Source organism: Vipera ursinii, assembly GCF_947247035.1.
Source record: "Vipera ursinii genome assembly, chromosome: 1".
NCBI lineage: Eukaryota > Metazoa > Chordata > Lepidosauria > Squamata > Viperidae > Vipera > Vipera ursinii.
Window position 1 is genome coordinate 106,581,079 of NC_139512.1, and position 14,418 is coordinate 106,595,496.

The window sequence follows — 14,418 nt, forward strand, 5'->3', positions numbered from 1 at the left end:
CCTGATCAAGTCAGCTTGTTCTCTTGCAGGTTTGATAACAGCCACGTATACCAGGAAAGACGTGGGAAAACGGTGTATCCTTCTGCCCTGTTGCTCCTTAAATTCTATCGATCCACTGCTGTGCCTTGACTCCTCAACCGTGTTGAGAGGGATCAATTTAACTGTTCTCTTCCTCCCAATCTTCGAATAACAGAATAATAGAATTGAAAGGGACCTTGGAGGTCTTCTAGTCCAGCCCCCTGTTCAAGCAGGAGACCTTATGCCATTTCAGACAAACGGTTGTCCAATCTCTTCTTAAAAACCTCCAAAACTTCTAAAGGCAAGCCGTCTCAACGTTACCTGGCTATGTTGTATTAAAAATAGATTTCTGTCCAGAGTTGCTGGGAATCTGGCGGCCTATAAATTCAATAATAAATAAAATAAGGAAAGTGTATTACAATGTTTGTATATTTGATAGACTAAGCCCTCATTTGCACACTCAAATTATCCCATCATGATTATGGACCATTGACTGTAATTACAATGTACCCATCTCCACAGGGTACCACTGGAAAAGACAAGCTGTGCCTAATTTTTTGAAACAATGCATCTCCCACTCCAGCACATATTATCCAAATGATCGTCTTTTCTTTATGGGAATATAGCAATGATCTATATCTCTTTCCTGAGGATAGGCACGATATTGCTGGAACTTGCTCTGATCGTGTAGAACAGACATGTCAAACACAAGGCCCGGATACGGCCCGCGAAGTGGTTTCATGTGGCCCGTGAAGCCATCCTGGAAACAGTGAGAGAATGGCCCCCACTGCCTTGGCCCTGGCCCAGAAACCCTCCTTCTGCCAGAGACCCTCAGATCTGTCCCACTCCTGCCCAGGCCCCCCATAGGCACCCTTGATGCCAACGATGTAGAGCTGGCCACGCCCACCCAGTTGGCCACACCCACCCTGGCCACGCCCACCCGGCCCCCTGAGGGCAACCACAATGCTGATGCGGCCCTCAATGAAATTGAGTTTGACACCCCTGGTGTAGAAAAAGCTTTCAGAACTTTTAGATAGTGGGAAGATTGAATTTTGATAATAGAAACACACTGCACACTTATTTTCACTAGTAGTTGTACAGCCCCAGGAGCAATTAAATAAATAAATTTCTCAGTATAATCTCAATTAGTTACCAATAAAAGTTTGGTAATTAACACAGGAATGGTTTAAAGAAATTTTCCCCTCTGCCAGTCAGATTTTGAGAAGTTTTCAGCTACACGTCTATACAAGTGCTAGCTACTTCTAAAACTGATGTGTTCAGAAATGTGGCATAACTCGTTCAGAGAATTCTGAGCAGATGACGATGCTGTTTGATAAAACGGCAATTTTACTTGATTTATGATTATTATTGCAAGAAAGAAAAACAAGTGGGCCAGCCACGCAGGCTCTCCTGGTTCCTGAGGCTCTGCTGTGTCTTGTGGCCAAACAAGGAGCAAACACATTGGCTCTTGCATCCTCTGAAGTAATGTCATTGCCGGTCTCCTTCCAGAAAAGATGACATGACCACGGTTAGGCTCTGCCATGTAAACAAGAGGTTACAGCCAATGCACATGAAGTTGATGGAGCCTCTTCCTAGCTAACAATCCAAATGGCATTTTCAGCCTCCCTTCCTTTCTTCTTGTGCCTTGTAATTTCTGATTGCAGACCATATGGTCCTTGACTTCGGGTAGTTGCTGCAATGGTTTCCTAGAGTGTGTAAAGTCAATTTTAAAATGAAGCGCTTGCAGACTTTGTGGGATCTTTTTTTTAAATGTGTTTGTTCCACTGATTATGATCAATTAACAGGCAACAACAACATATGCTTGAATTCTGACATTCTGGAATCCATTAAAGGAACTATAAGCCCTACAGGTCAGAGACTCAGTTGCAAGAATGCAGCACAATGGAGACCAGGCCATGCAATTAGTGGCCCTCCAATGTTTTTTTCTGTGACTCATTGGGGGCATCGAGGGGGCATTTTTAAAATTAGCAGACAACACCAAGCAGAGACGAATGGCTAATACTGTAGAGAAAAAAGAGAAGATTCCAGAAGACCTAGACAGGTTTGAGCAGTCAGCAGAAATTAATATGACGGATGTTAACAGGCTTATATAAATTATACGGGTTTGAAAGGCACAAGTACAGGATGGAGAAACATGGCTTGGCAATTATTTATTATTTATTATTTTATTTATTAAATTTTTATACCGCCCTTCTCCCGAAGGACTCAGGGCGGTGAACAGGGCATATCTTAAAACTACAAAAATACAAAAATTAAAAAATAATTAAATTATTGCCCACAATAAAAACAATAAATATATAAATATTAAAACCCTAAGTCATTCCCCATCAGGCCAGGCCAGCTTGTTCAAATAAATGGGTCTTTAACCCGCGACGGAAGGAGCGGAGATCTGGTGCCATCCGGAGCTCAACCGGAAGCTGGTTCCACAAAGCCGGAGCGCCCACAGAGAAGGCCCTCCCCCTGGGGGCCACCAGCCGACATTCTCTGACCGGAGGCACCCTGAGGAGGCCCTCTCTGTGGGAACGCACGGGGCGGAGGGGAGTTGACGCCGGCAGCAGGTGGTCCCCGAGGTATTCCGGACCCATGCCATGTAAGGACTTAAAGACCAACACTAAGACCTTGAACCTCACCCGGAAGACAACTGGTAACCAATGCAGCTCGCGGAGCAAAGGTGTAACATGGGAGTACCGGGAAACTCCCAAGACAACTCTCGCGGCCGCATTCTGTACCAGTTGGAGCCTCCGAGTGGTCTTCAAGGGAAGCCCCATGTAGAGAGCATTGCAATAGTCAAGACGAGAGGTCACGAGCGCATGAGTGACTGTACACAGGGCATCCCGGTCCAGATAGGGCTGCAACTGCCGCACCAGGCGAACCTGTGCGAAAGCCCCCCTGGTCACGGCTACTACATGATCTTCTAAGGTGAGCCGTGCATCAAGGAGGACTCCCAAGTTGCGAGCCCTATCTACGGGGGGTAAAGACTCACCCCCCATAGAAAGTGATGGGACGTTTTGAATGTCCTGGGATGCCGGAATGTACAGCCACTCAGTCTTGTCAGGGTTGAGTTGAAGTCTGTTCCTCCCCATCCAGACCCGAACCGCCTCCAGGCAACGGGACATCACAGCGAGGGCATCACTGGGGTGGTTTGGGGTCGAAATGAAAAGTTGGGTATCATCAGCATATTGATGATACCCAACTCCAAAACCACGAATGATCTCACCCAGCGGTTTCATGTAGATGTTGAACAGGAGAGGCGAGAGAACCGAACCCTGAGGAACTCCACAAACGAGAGACCTAGGGGCCGATCTCTGCCCCCCTGCCAACACCGACTGCGAACGTCCCAGGAGATAGGAGGAGAACCACCGAAGAACTGTGCCTCCCACTCCCAATCCCCTGAGACGCAGCAGGATACCATGGTCGATGGTATCGAAAGCCGCCGAGAGGTCTAATAGGACCAGGACAGAGGAATATCCCCTATCCCGGGCCCTCCAGAGATCATTCACCAGAGCGACCAATGCCGTCTCCGTGCTGTACCCGGGCCTGAAACCCGATTGGTACGGGTCCAGATAATCCGCTTCATCCAGGACCAGAGGGAGCTGATGCGCCACCACACTCTCAACAACCTTCGCAAGAAAGCGAATGTTGGAGACTGGACGAAAGTTGTTCAAGATAGCTGGGTCCAAGGCAGGCTTCTTGAGGAGAGGTCTCACCACCGCCTCCTTCAAGACGGTGGGGAAATTACCCTCACTCAAAGAAGCAGATATCACCGCCTGGAACCAGCCTCGTGTCCTCTCCCTGGCTGCATAAACCAGCCAGGAAGGGCACGGATCCAATAAACATGTGGTGGAGCTCAACCTCCCCATAATCCTGTCCACTTCATCAGGGGTCACAGAATCAAACTCCTCCCAGATAACATTGACAAGACCGCCCGTGTCCTGATCGTCAGACTCTGCCCAGCTGGAGTCCAAACCGGTCCGAATCCGAGCGATTTTATCCGACAGATGTTGACCAAACTCCTCGGCATGACCCTGCAAGGGATCCTCCCTCACCTCCTGATTAAGGAGGGAGTGAGTCACCCTAAACAGGGCGGCCGGGCGATTATCTGCGGACGCGATGAGGGCAGAGAAGTAATTGCACCTCGCTGCCCTCATCGCTGCGAGATAAGACCTAATATAGGTTCTTAACCGCAACCGGTCGGATTTGGATCGGCTGGACCTCCAGCAGCTCTCTAGGCCCCGTTTCCGACGCTTCATCTCCCGGAGCTCCGCGGGGAACCATGGAGCTCGATGGGATCTGCACCGGGTCAGGGGCCGCAGGGGTACAACTCGGTCCAGTGCCTCAGTGGCTGCCCTTTCCCAGGCTTCCACTAAGGCATCCGCCGAGCTGTGAGCGACGGAGGCAGGTGGGGATCCCAGCGCTGCCTGGAACCCGAGAGGGTCCATTAAGCGTCTGGGGCGGTACCATCTAGTTGGTTCCGCATCCCCACGGTGGGGGGTGGCAAGACGGAAGACCAGCCGCAGGAGGTGATGATCGGTCCATGACAGGGGCATAATAAATGGAGAACCCCCACCAAGATCATCCAACCACCGTCCAGATAAAAAAACCAAGTCAAGGGTGTGGCCTCCCTCATGAGTTGGTTCAGAAATTACCTGCATCAGGTCCATGGCCGTCATGGAAGCCATGAACTCCCGAGCTAACTCAGATGACCCTCCCAGGGATGGTGGATTGAAGTCACCCAAAACTAGAAGTTTGGGGAACTCAATCACCAAACCGGAGAGGACATCGAGTAGCACGGGCAGGGCTGCCGCTGTGTGACTAGGCGAAACGTACACCAGCAGCAAGCCCAACTGCGCCCCCGAACCAAACCTCAAAAAGAGAGACTCACACCCGACTATCTGAGGAACGGTGGTCTCCCGCGGACATAAGGTCTTCCTAATAACAACCGCCACTCCCCCACCCCTACCTTGAGCCCGAGGCTGGTGTAACGCTTGGAAACCTGGTGGGCAAAGGTCAACCAAAGGGACCCCACCCTATGGACCCAACCAGGTCTCGGTGATACAAGCCAGGTCCGCATGCTCACCCTCCACCAGATCCCGCACAAGGGGAGCCTTATTAACCACGGACCTGGCATTCAGGTACACCAGCCGGAGCTCAGGAGGCTGCACATCCTCGCTCCCGGCACCTCGGGGAAGAACCAGAGGGTCGGAGCGCCTCACCGCTCGCAAACAGCGGAGACGGCCCTCCCGGTAACGATACGGCCCTCTGTCCATACGCCTGCTGCCATACCCCAATGTCGTGGGAATTGGTAATCCCACGACCCGCTCCAGAGCCCCAGATGTAACCACAACCCGCTCCCCCCGAACGCCGTCAGACCCAGGCCTGGCCTGCAACACGGTTGTATGGCCACCCCCCACAGCCAGACAACCACTACCCCCCACCCCCCTCCCCAACCCCCTAAAAAATTTGACTAAAAAGTTAACCAGGGGCCTCTTATTAAATTTATATCGAGAGCCCCTGGTCTTACCCGGCCATCTCTCAGGGTCCCAATAATTGGGCCCTTCATCGAGACTGGGGATAGAAAAGAAAGCGGGACGCACCCAGGAGAGGGGGGCACCCCTGAGGGCGAGCAAGTCCGTATCAGAATATCGGTGCATATAGTCCGAGCAAGTCCAGAGAGGGCAGTCCAATGGTTAAAAAATCCAGCAGGAGGTTCGAAGGTAAGGAGTGAGACATTTGGGCCATCCACCAACCTACTGCCACTCAGTTGGATGCTCCCAGGGGCAGACCACAACCCGTCCTCTCACAACGGGCCGCGAGTCTGCTCCTGGGGATGGTCCGAAATGCCCATCCAATTATATGGATGAAAAGCATCTGAGTGTATTTGTTGACCACAAATGAATGCATAATTGTGTCACTGTACTCTGCCCTGGTCAGACCCCCTTTGGAGTACTGTTTTCAGTACTGGGCACCATCATTCAAAAAGTTCAATTACAAATCTGAGTTAGTTCAAAGATGGCCACCAAGATGGCGAAGGGTCTGAAAACCACGCTTTAGAATAGATGATTAAAAGACGTTTAGCTTAAAGAAAAGGTGAGGCGGTGGGGAGAGAGATAATAGCAGTTTTCAAATATCTGAAGGGTTGTCACTCAGAAGAGAGCAAGACCAGGCCAGTGGTCTAAACCACAAGGAGATACTGCAGGAATTTTCTGATTACAGTATATGGACTGTCATCCAGTGAAATGTTTTATCATATGATGCAGTGAATTCTTCTTCTTGGGATGGCTTCCAACAGACCTGGATTGCCAACAGTTTAAAAGTGCAGTGTTTCACAACCCTGGCAACATTATGATGTGTGGACTTCAACTTCCAGAACTCCCTAGAGAGCATGCTGGGAATTCTGGAAGTAGCAGCCTACACAACTTCTAGAGTCAAAAGGTGTCAGAGTTGAGAAACACTGCACTAGTGGATCCAACACTGAACATCAGGTTGAATTAGAAGACCTTTAAGGTCCCTTCCACCTTGACGATTCAATGATTCCGACAGATTTTGCCCCCCAAATACTCCTCTGCCTCTGGACAGGTTTTACCTGACAATGGAACACTTTTATTTGTGGAAATGAGTTTCCATATCCAGTCACTAGCATTTGCCTGAGACCCTGAAAAACAATACACAACACAGCAACTAAGCAATCTGCCCAATTAGTGTTTGCCTTCCTGTGTTTTGTGTCAGCATTTATTTAATTTATTTTAATAAATGTACGTGACCACCCAGCTGCAACTTTGACCAGCTACAATTAAAAGACGCAACAAACTATAACAAATGAACCTAAAAACCACAACACACAACACAATACCACACCACTGTGGCCAATCATAGCAAGTTTACCCTTCAGACCTATTTATCAGACAGGTTCCTCAAATGTCTTAACCAGTGTATTTTTGTGTCAGTTTTTAAGGCCAACAGGGTCAAGGCCGTCTAAATCTCAGGCAGGCTGTGCTGTTCCAAAGGGAGGCACTGTGAAAGAAAAGACAGGCTTTCTGTAACCCCTGTTTCATAGAATTTATTTATTTATTTATTTATTGCATTTATATACCGCCCTTTCCCTGAGGACTCAGGGCGGTTTACAGGGAGTTAAAATCAACCATACAAAAGTTAAAACCCAATTTAAAAAAAATTAAATCGACCCTGTACTATTAAAAACCCCAATTAAAATGAATTTCTCCTCAGCCTGGGCCCGGGAGCTCAAAGAGCCAGGTCTTCAGGCCCCGGCGGAATGATCGGAGGTCGGGAGCAGTCCTCAGCTCCACCGGCAGCTGGTTCCAGAGGGCAGGCGCCCCCACTGAGAAGGCCCTATCCCTGGGTGTCACCCACCGGCAGTCTCTTACCGGCGGGACCCTGAGCAGGCCTGAGCAGGCCCTCCCTGTGGGAGCGCACTGGGCGAAGGGCATTTGATGCCAGCAGCAGGTGTTCCCTCAAATAGAAGAGACACAAAGTGTATTTGTGAGATGGGCAGAGATAATCAGATACAAGCAGTCCTCCAAGTAACCCAATCCAAGTAGTGGTGTTATAGGGGCTTACTGTGGTGTGTGCATATCTACCTGTGTTATTGCATTCTGGACCAAGTGTAACTTCTGGATGGTGTTTTTTTAATGCAGCTCTGTGTCAAATGCATTGCAATAGTCCACTAGGGAGTAACCAAGTCATTTAGTAAATCACACCAGCCTGCTTTTCCACTCCATCCCTTCCTTGGAGGAACTGGTCATCTTGAATAAACAGTTCAGGTGCGGAAGCCACTAGTGATCTCATTTGATTCCTAAAGCCCAGCTTTATTAACAGGATCTCAGAAGCGGTAATCAATGATGTAGTGTCTCTGGAAGTCCTCAAGGCCACCCAAATGACGATAGTCAGTGCCTTGAGATCATGGTTAGTGTTACATTCAAAACCTGAGTTGGCACTTTTCTGAGAGAGGAAAACCCCCTCTGTTCTCAATTAGCTTTTGGTAATACATGACAAGTTGGCCTTCTCATCACTATCAGATCTTTAGTGATATTATTACAACCTTACCTGGCACTCAGAAGCAGCATCCAAAAACCTAGACTACCTAAATATCCAATAACCATCATGCATTGGGACTAAGCACATGGGGTTTAATCACACCACCCATTTTGCTTCTCCCACTCTCTCTCAACAGTACCAACAAATCCTGCCAAAGTGGCACAATTGGGAGACATCTGCACCCAGTGAGCATCAGCCCTTCACTGTCATCCACAAGGTTCTCCGTCATCCATATTAACCAGTCCTAATCTTTTCCTCAACGTGTTCTATGGAACAAAATTATGAAAAACTCTGGAGATGGAACAAGCAGCATACACCCAATAAGGTCCTTTGAGTCCCATTCCTTTTGCTGTCCAGATGATCCACCAGTTTCCTCTAGCTGATCCACCAGTCAAAATCTCACAACATCTACACCTCAACATCAACACCATTTATCCAAGAACCCGTTGCCCGTCATAAGCACACTTCTGGCCTTGGCCTCATTACTAACAAACAATGGCTGATTGCTGGGCTATGAAGATCGCTGCTTCTTGAGCCAGCCAATGTAGGAATAGATAACAAACAATGATTGAACAAGTTATCCAGTTGATTGATTATTTAGGTCTAGCTTGCTTATACATTTTGAGATTTATATTCTGCCTGCTACAGAAATAATCACAAAGTATTTAGAGAAACTGAAAGAATACCTACCATTGTAGTGTATGCCTTTAAAGCATACACGGAAATGTCAGCACAGCAGGGGGCTGGACAGCTCCAGGCTATAACCGCTTTTGGCGGGAAAGCCTGAATAGAGCGAGTCATTGACAGCCCCAGGGCATGGTCAGCTCTGGCGGGAAGCCAGGGTTTAAATCCATTGGCCACCTGCACTGGCGGGAAGCCCAGGGTTAAATCTATTGGTCACCATTCACCTGGGCAGGTATAAAGAGACGCCAGGTAATCCCTTTGCTCCTACTTCATTTTCTGACTCAATAAAGTAATACTACCCAGCTCAAGTGTCCGCCTCTCCGTACAACCACGCGACATTGCAACCATCAATAAAGATAGTAACCTCTACATTTTCCATTTGCAAGGTCTTTCTTTTTGGAGGGCATAAATAGTCACATATGCTCATAGGTTGGCTAAGAAAAACAGGTGGAATAAGTAAGAAAACCACATACATTTGTATTTTAATTCTACTGATTCCACATGGTACGATTATTAGTCTGTTGATGATGCAAATGACGTATTTGCTATTCCAGACAGCATAGAAAAAGATCTGTGGAGATGAAAAAAGGTTTGGTGTTATGATTATATGCACTGTCTGTCCTTTACACAGATGCTTCCTTAGCTCATCTGAAAACTTAAATGGGTTCACACAGCATACTAAACCATCATATATTTTGTTTACAATGGCATGTAAACTACAGTTCATCACTATAATTTACATGCCATAGATTACAATTTAGCAAGCTGTGTGAGGAAAAACAGCCAAATGTGGTTTATCCAATAAAGCATGGTTTATGAAACCATGGCTTAAAACAATATCTGACACACATAATTCTGTTTGGTGTCATGAAAATGTTCTGGATTGGGCAGAAGATTAGCAAAACCAGAAGTCTGCAATGGGTTTCAGCAAAACCAAGGGAACAAACTATGTCTCTCCAGGAACCTGAGACAGGGATCTGGCGCCAAGCATTATCTGCATGCAGTGGAATAAATGACTCAGATGTGCATTACCTCATTGGGTCATGCAACTTTGGAAGATTACTTCTTAAAGAAAATGCACACAAGCATAATTCTCTGGAACTGCTTCAATCAAGGAAGTGCCTTCTACAAACCAGCTGCATGCCTTTTTCTCAGTTCTCTTTTAGGGCATCCATTACTGAAAGCCATTTTCCTGGGCTGCAAGTTGACCTTGTTGCATCTCTTTCGTGCATAAAAATAAACATAAGTCAACAGTAATATACAGGGTGGAAACACCTTGCCAAGCAACATCAACAAGATTCTTGGCTGAAAAGTGCCTTTTATCTTGGGGCCCAGAAACAGATTTGCCCTGATTGAAAAACCGCTTGTACTTTGTACTTGGCCTTGCTTTAAACACTGTCCCTGTGGTATGATTATTTATTTATTTCTCTGAGCTATTCCCAACATGGCTGGGCATGCTTTAGTTTTTGAAGGTAAAAGGTAAAGGTAAAGGTTCCCCCGCACATGCGTGCTAGTCGTTTCCAACACTAGGGGCTGGTGCTCATCTCCATTTCAAAGCCGAAGAGCCAGCGCTTGTCCGAGGACGTCTCCGTGGTCATGTGGCCGGCATGACTAGACGCCAAAGGCGCACGGAATGCTGTTACCTTCCCACTGTAGTGGTCCCTATTTTTCTACTTGCATTTTTACATGCTTTCGAACTGCTAGGTTGGCAGAAGCTGGGACGAGTAACAGGCACTCACTCTGTTACACAGCACTCGGGATTCGACCCACCAAACTGCCGACCATTTGATTGACAAGCTCAGCACCCTAACCCACTGAGCCACCGCATCCCTTGTAGTTTTTGAAGAGGAAAAGTTAATTTGGAGTCTGCTTGTAGAGCTGCTGGCAATTCCTTAAAGTAACTCCATCTATTGCCATGATCAGTTGGGAGGAGAGTTACTACCGTACTTGTACACCCATGCACACACCCAAGTGCTGTACGACTTTTTTTTCTCTTTTCTGCTTTTGAGATTGAGCATAAATTATCCACTGATTACAAAGAAAAAATAAAGTATATGCTAATAAAATATCAAAGCACATAATTTAATTGTGCCAGTACTGTATTATTAACTCAGTCGCACAGATTTCTTGGCTAGTATGGTAGAATTAAAATCAACATAAAGCAAAATCAAATATTATATTATTATTATTAATTATTATTATTATTATTATTATTATTATTATTATTATTATTATTGCAATATTGCAGTAATGGCATAATATTAATATGCTAATATTGCATCATTATTATTACTATTTCTTTAGTTTGCTTTTTGTTGGTTTTAATCCTGTGTTTGCTGCCAAGAGTCACAATGGCAAGATGGGTGGCTGTAAAAAAAATAAATGATTAGTTAGGAAGGGAGCTAGTTCAGTTGTTGTTTATATCCTGTGTTTCCTTCCAACAGCAAGACAACATATGTGGGGCTCTCCTCTCATTTTACCCTCACAAGAACGAGGTAGGTAGGCTGGGCTGAAGAAAGAGTGACAGATGGACTTGAACTTGAGTCTTCACAGTCCCAGTCTGACATCTTAAACACTACACTACATTGGACACCACCATCACTAAAAGTCAAAGGCTAAAATATCTTGCTAGAGTATTAAAATCGGAATTAGTTATTATAATGGAACACCCAAGGCATAGCATTAAAATTCCATTCTTTTTAAGGTCTCCTTTCTTAAAAAAAAGGAAAAAAAAATCACAAAATTTGCTTCCACTTTGTCTTGTGAGCTCAAACCCATAATGGTAATTGCAACAACATCTGAAAGTACGTTCTGGATCTACTTCCTTAATTATGAGTCAGTGTAAATTCTAAAATGAAGATGAGATTTAATTCAATTTACTTTCAGGAATTAACATGATGCATATGTATATCAAAGCCTCCCCTGGTCTTATTCCTACATTTTTGGATTCCTTTTTTTTTTTTTCCAAAAATCCACTAGATAAAGAAGTCCTACTTTTTTCTTGGACATCTATAACCTGAAGCCCAGGGCTTTTTTTCTCATAGAACGCTCAGAACGGAGTTCCGGCACCTTTTTTGGATGGAACCTTGTAGAGTAGGCAAGGTGGGTTGTATGACATGTGTGAGTTCCGGCACCTTTTTCTTTTACAAAAAAAGCACTGCTGAAGCCTATGAGAAATCCAGCACAGGGAGTTCTCAACTTACCACAGTTCATTCAGTGAACATTTGAAATTACAATGGCACTAAAAATGGTAACTTATGGCCATTTTTCACACATACCACCATTGTACCATGGTCACATGATCAAAATTTGGACATTTGGCAACTGGAATGCACTCTTGATTGCCCAATCTCAATTTCTCAGGTTGGGAATCAGTCCCCAAACTATGTTCTACACTTCTAATCTACAATTAAGATTAATGCTAAATTTCTCCTCTTTTCAGCTATCTATGACTAACGAGTGTGCTCAGTTTCCATTGGGTTATTTTGAGAGAGGAACTGCTCCCTGTTAGAGCTTTTTTCTTTTTTGCAGTTTTATTATACTTCCACAATGCTGTGTCCCCCAGGGATAATAGGGCAATTTCTTTAATGACCCTTGTTTACTCCATTTCCATTGGTAACCAACAACTGAATTCATTATTTAGGAAACTTAGTATGCCTTCTATTATATTCTTGAGAAATATCACCAAACTCCTGAGAAACCAGTGATTTCTACACAAAAGATAGTTTGAAGTACCATTGCATCTCTAGTTAAATTCCTGGGTTTTCTTAGATCAATATACCAGGGTTGAATGAAAAGAAATGCTGACCATGTTACAAGTTGCTAAGAGTTGGCAGTAACATCAGAAGACTTCTGAGAAGTCTTTTAGCATCTGTTCTTTCACTTTAGCACAGAGGTCCCCAACCTTTTGGGCACCAGGGACCGGTTATGTGGAGAGAGGTTTTTCCGCGGATCGGAGGGGGCGTGGTTTTGTGTGCTGCCTGCATCCCACAGATGGGGCTTTGCTTGTTTGTGCGGCCCAGCTGCTGGCATGCTGCGGCCTGGTACTGGTCCACGGACCGGGGGTTGGGGACCCTGGCTTTAGCAGATGTTCAATAAATGAAGCTGACATGGTCTCATTGTCCCCGCTGTAAATAACTTAAAGGAGAGTGCACCATTGAACTGGTGGCCACTGACACCAACTCACAGCCCTGAAATATGAAAGGGAAATATGAGAGGGAATGGTCTGGTTGAAACTTTGGTCTTACCTATATTCCTAAAGTAAAAGTTTGTGAAGATGCCTTATGTTTGATTTCTGCGATGTAGTCAGCAGATCTTCAAATTCATTTGTTTTAAGAGGAAGCTGTAGTAAAGATAGTTCTTGACTTACAACGGTACATTTAGCAACCATTCGACGTTACAACGGCACTGAAAAAGGTGATTTGGGACCGTTTTTCACACTTACTACCGTTGCAGCATCCCCACGGTCACACAATCAAAATTCAGATCTTTCGCAACTGAGTCATATTTACGATGGTTGCAATATCTTGGGGGTCCTGCGATGTCTTCTTGTCACTTTTGGCAAGCAAAGCCAATAGGGAAGTCAGATTCACTTAAGAACTGTACTGCTAACTTAACAATGGCAGTGATACATTTCACAACTGTGGCAAGAAAGATTATAAAACAGGGCAAAACTCACTTAATAAATGTTTCTCTTAGCGACAGAAATTTTGGGCTCATGTCCTCTGGCTTAATGTCTATCCAAATAAGCCCCTGGCCAAAAAGAGTTCCTGACGAAAAGGGGATGTTTGAATTGGAGCTTGCACATGCACAGTACTTGTCTAAAAATGTTCAACCACCTCTGCATTTATCTTGTTTATTTAACTACTGTTCAGCGTAGAATATCCATCTTGTTTCATCCCTTCAAAAACCAAAATAAAGGCTTTTAAGTAAATCACAAAGATTTATCTATTCTTCAAGAGATTAGAAAAGCTTCTTGTCACTTGAGAAAAGCAGATGGAAAATTGAAGCTGTTAGTGGCATCTAGTGGTACATCAGTTAAATGCAGCTTTAAATAAAATATCCTTTATTAACTTTGAATTGGCTCCAGTGTGAAAAGTAGTGTAATCATCACTATGGGGTCTAGTGTTTATCATTATTGTTATCTGCTAATGAGCTTTACCTCTAGTTTTTCTTTCAAGGTGCCATTTTTGTCCATCTCTGCCATTTCTGTCTTCACATGGTAAATTAGGATGAGACTGAGACCAACTCATCTGGTGACAAAGCAGTTAAATGGGACCATTTCAACCTGAACTTGCTCAGTTCAACTTGACTTTTGGTACATTATTTTGCACTACCACTTTTTCAGCTTCAATTTCTCATATCAGCGTCACTATCTTTTTCAAAGGATAAGCTTAGTCATGATTTAAGATCTGAAAAAACAGAAAAAACAAAACTCTTGTCAGAATCATAAAGTGGTATGTGGTACTGTAATCAGGCTTATGGCAATTAAGTATATGCTATGGTTTTAGGTCCTGATCTGAGGTTTGTTGTTTTGAACTCAGAATATTTCTTTATTGCTTTGGGTCTTCTCAAGACTGATTACGTTTGCTTTGCTGGATTCCATGTTTGGGGGGGGGGGTCATCCTGTCTATTTGTTCCCAA

The 14,418-nt window shown here is 45.1% G+C and overlaps 2 long non-coding RNA genes across 2 annotated transcripts; both read right to left on the reverse strand.

The window, feature by feature from the left end:
• Positions 1 to 343: 343 nt before the first annotated feature.
• Positions 344 to 9,317, reverse strand: LOC310631793. The gene is made up of 3 exons (XR_014490703.1): positions 9,249 to 9,317; positions 6,931 to 7,050; positions 344 to 396 (listed from the first exon to the last, which is right to left on the reverse strand). It is a non-coding gene; the product is annotated as an uncharacterized lncRNA (long non-coding RNA).
• A 13-nt stretch (positions 9,318 to 9,330) lies between these two features.
• Positions 9,331 to 13,493, reverse strand: LOC310631795. The gene is made up of 3 exons (XR_014490704.1): positions 13,454 to 13,493; positions 13,023 to 13,117; positions 9,331 to 9,346 (listed from the first exon to the last, which is right to left on the reverse strand). It is a non-coding gene; the product is annotated as an uncharacterized lncRNA (long non-coding RNA).
• Between the last annotated feature and the right edge of the window lie 925 nt (positions 13,494 to 14,418).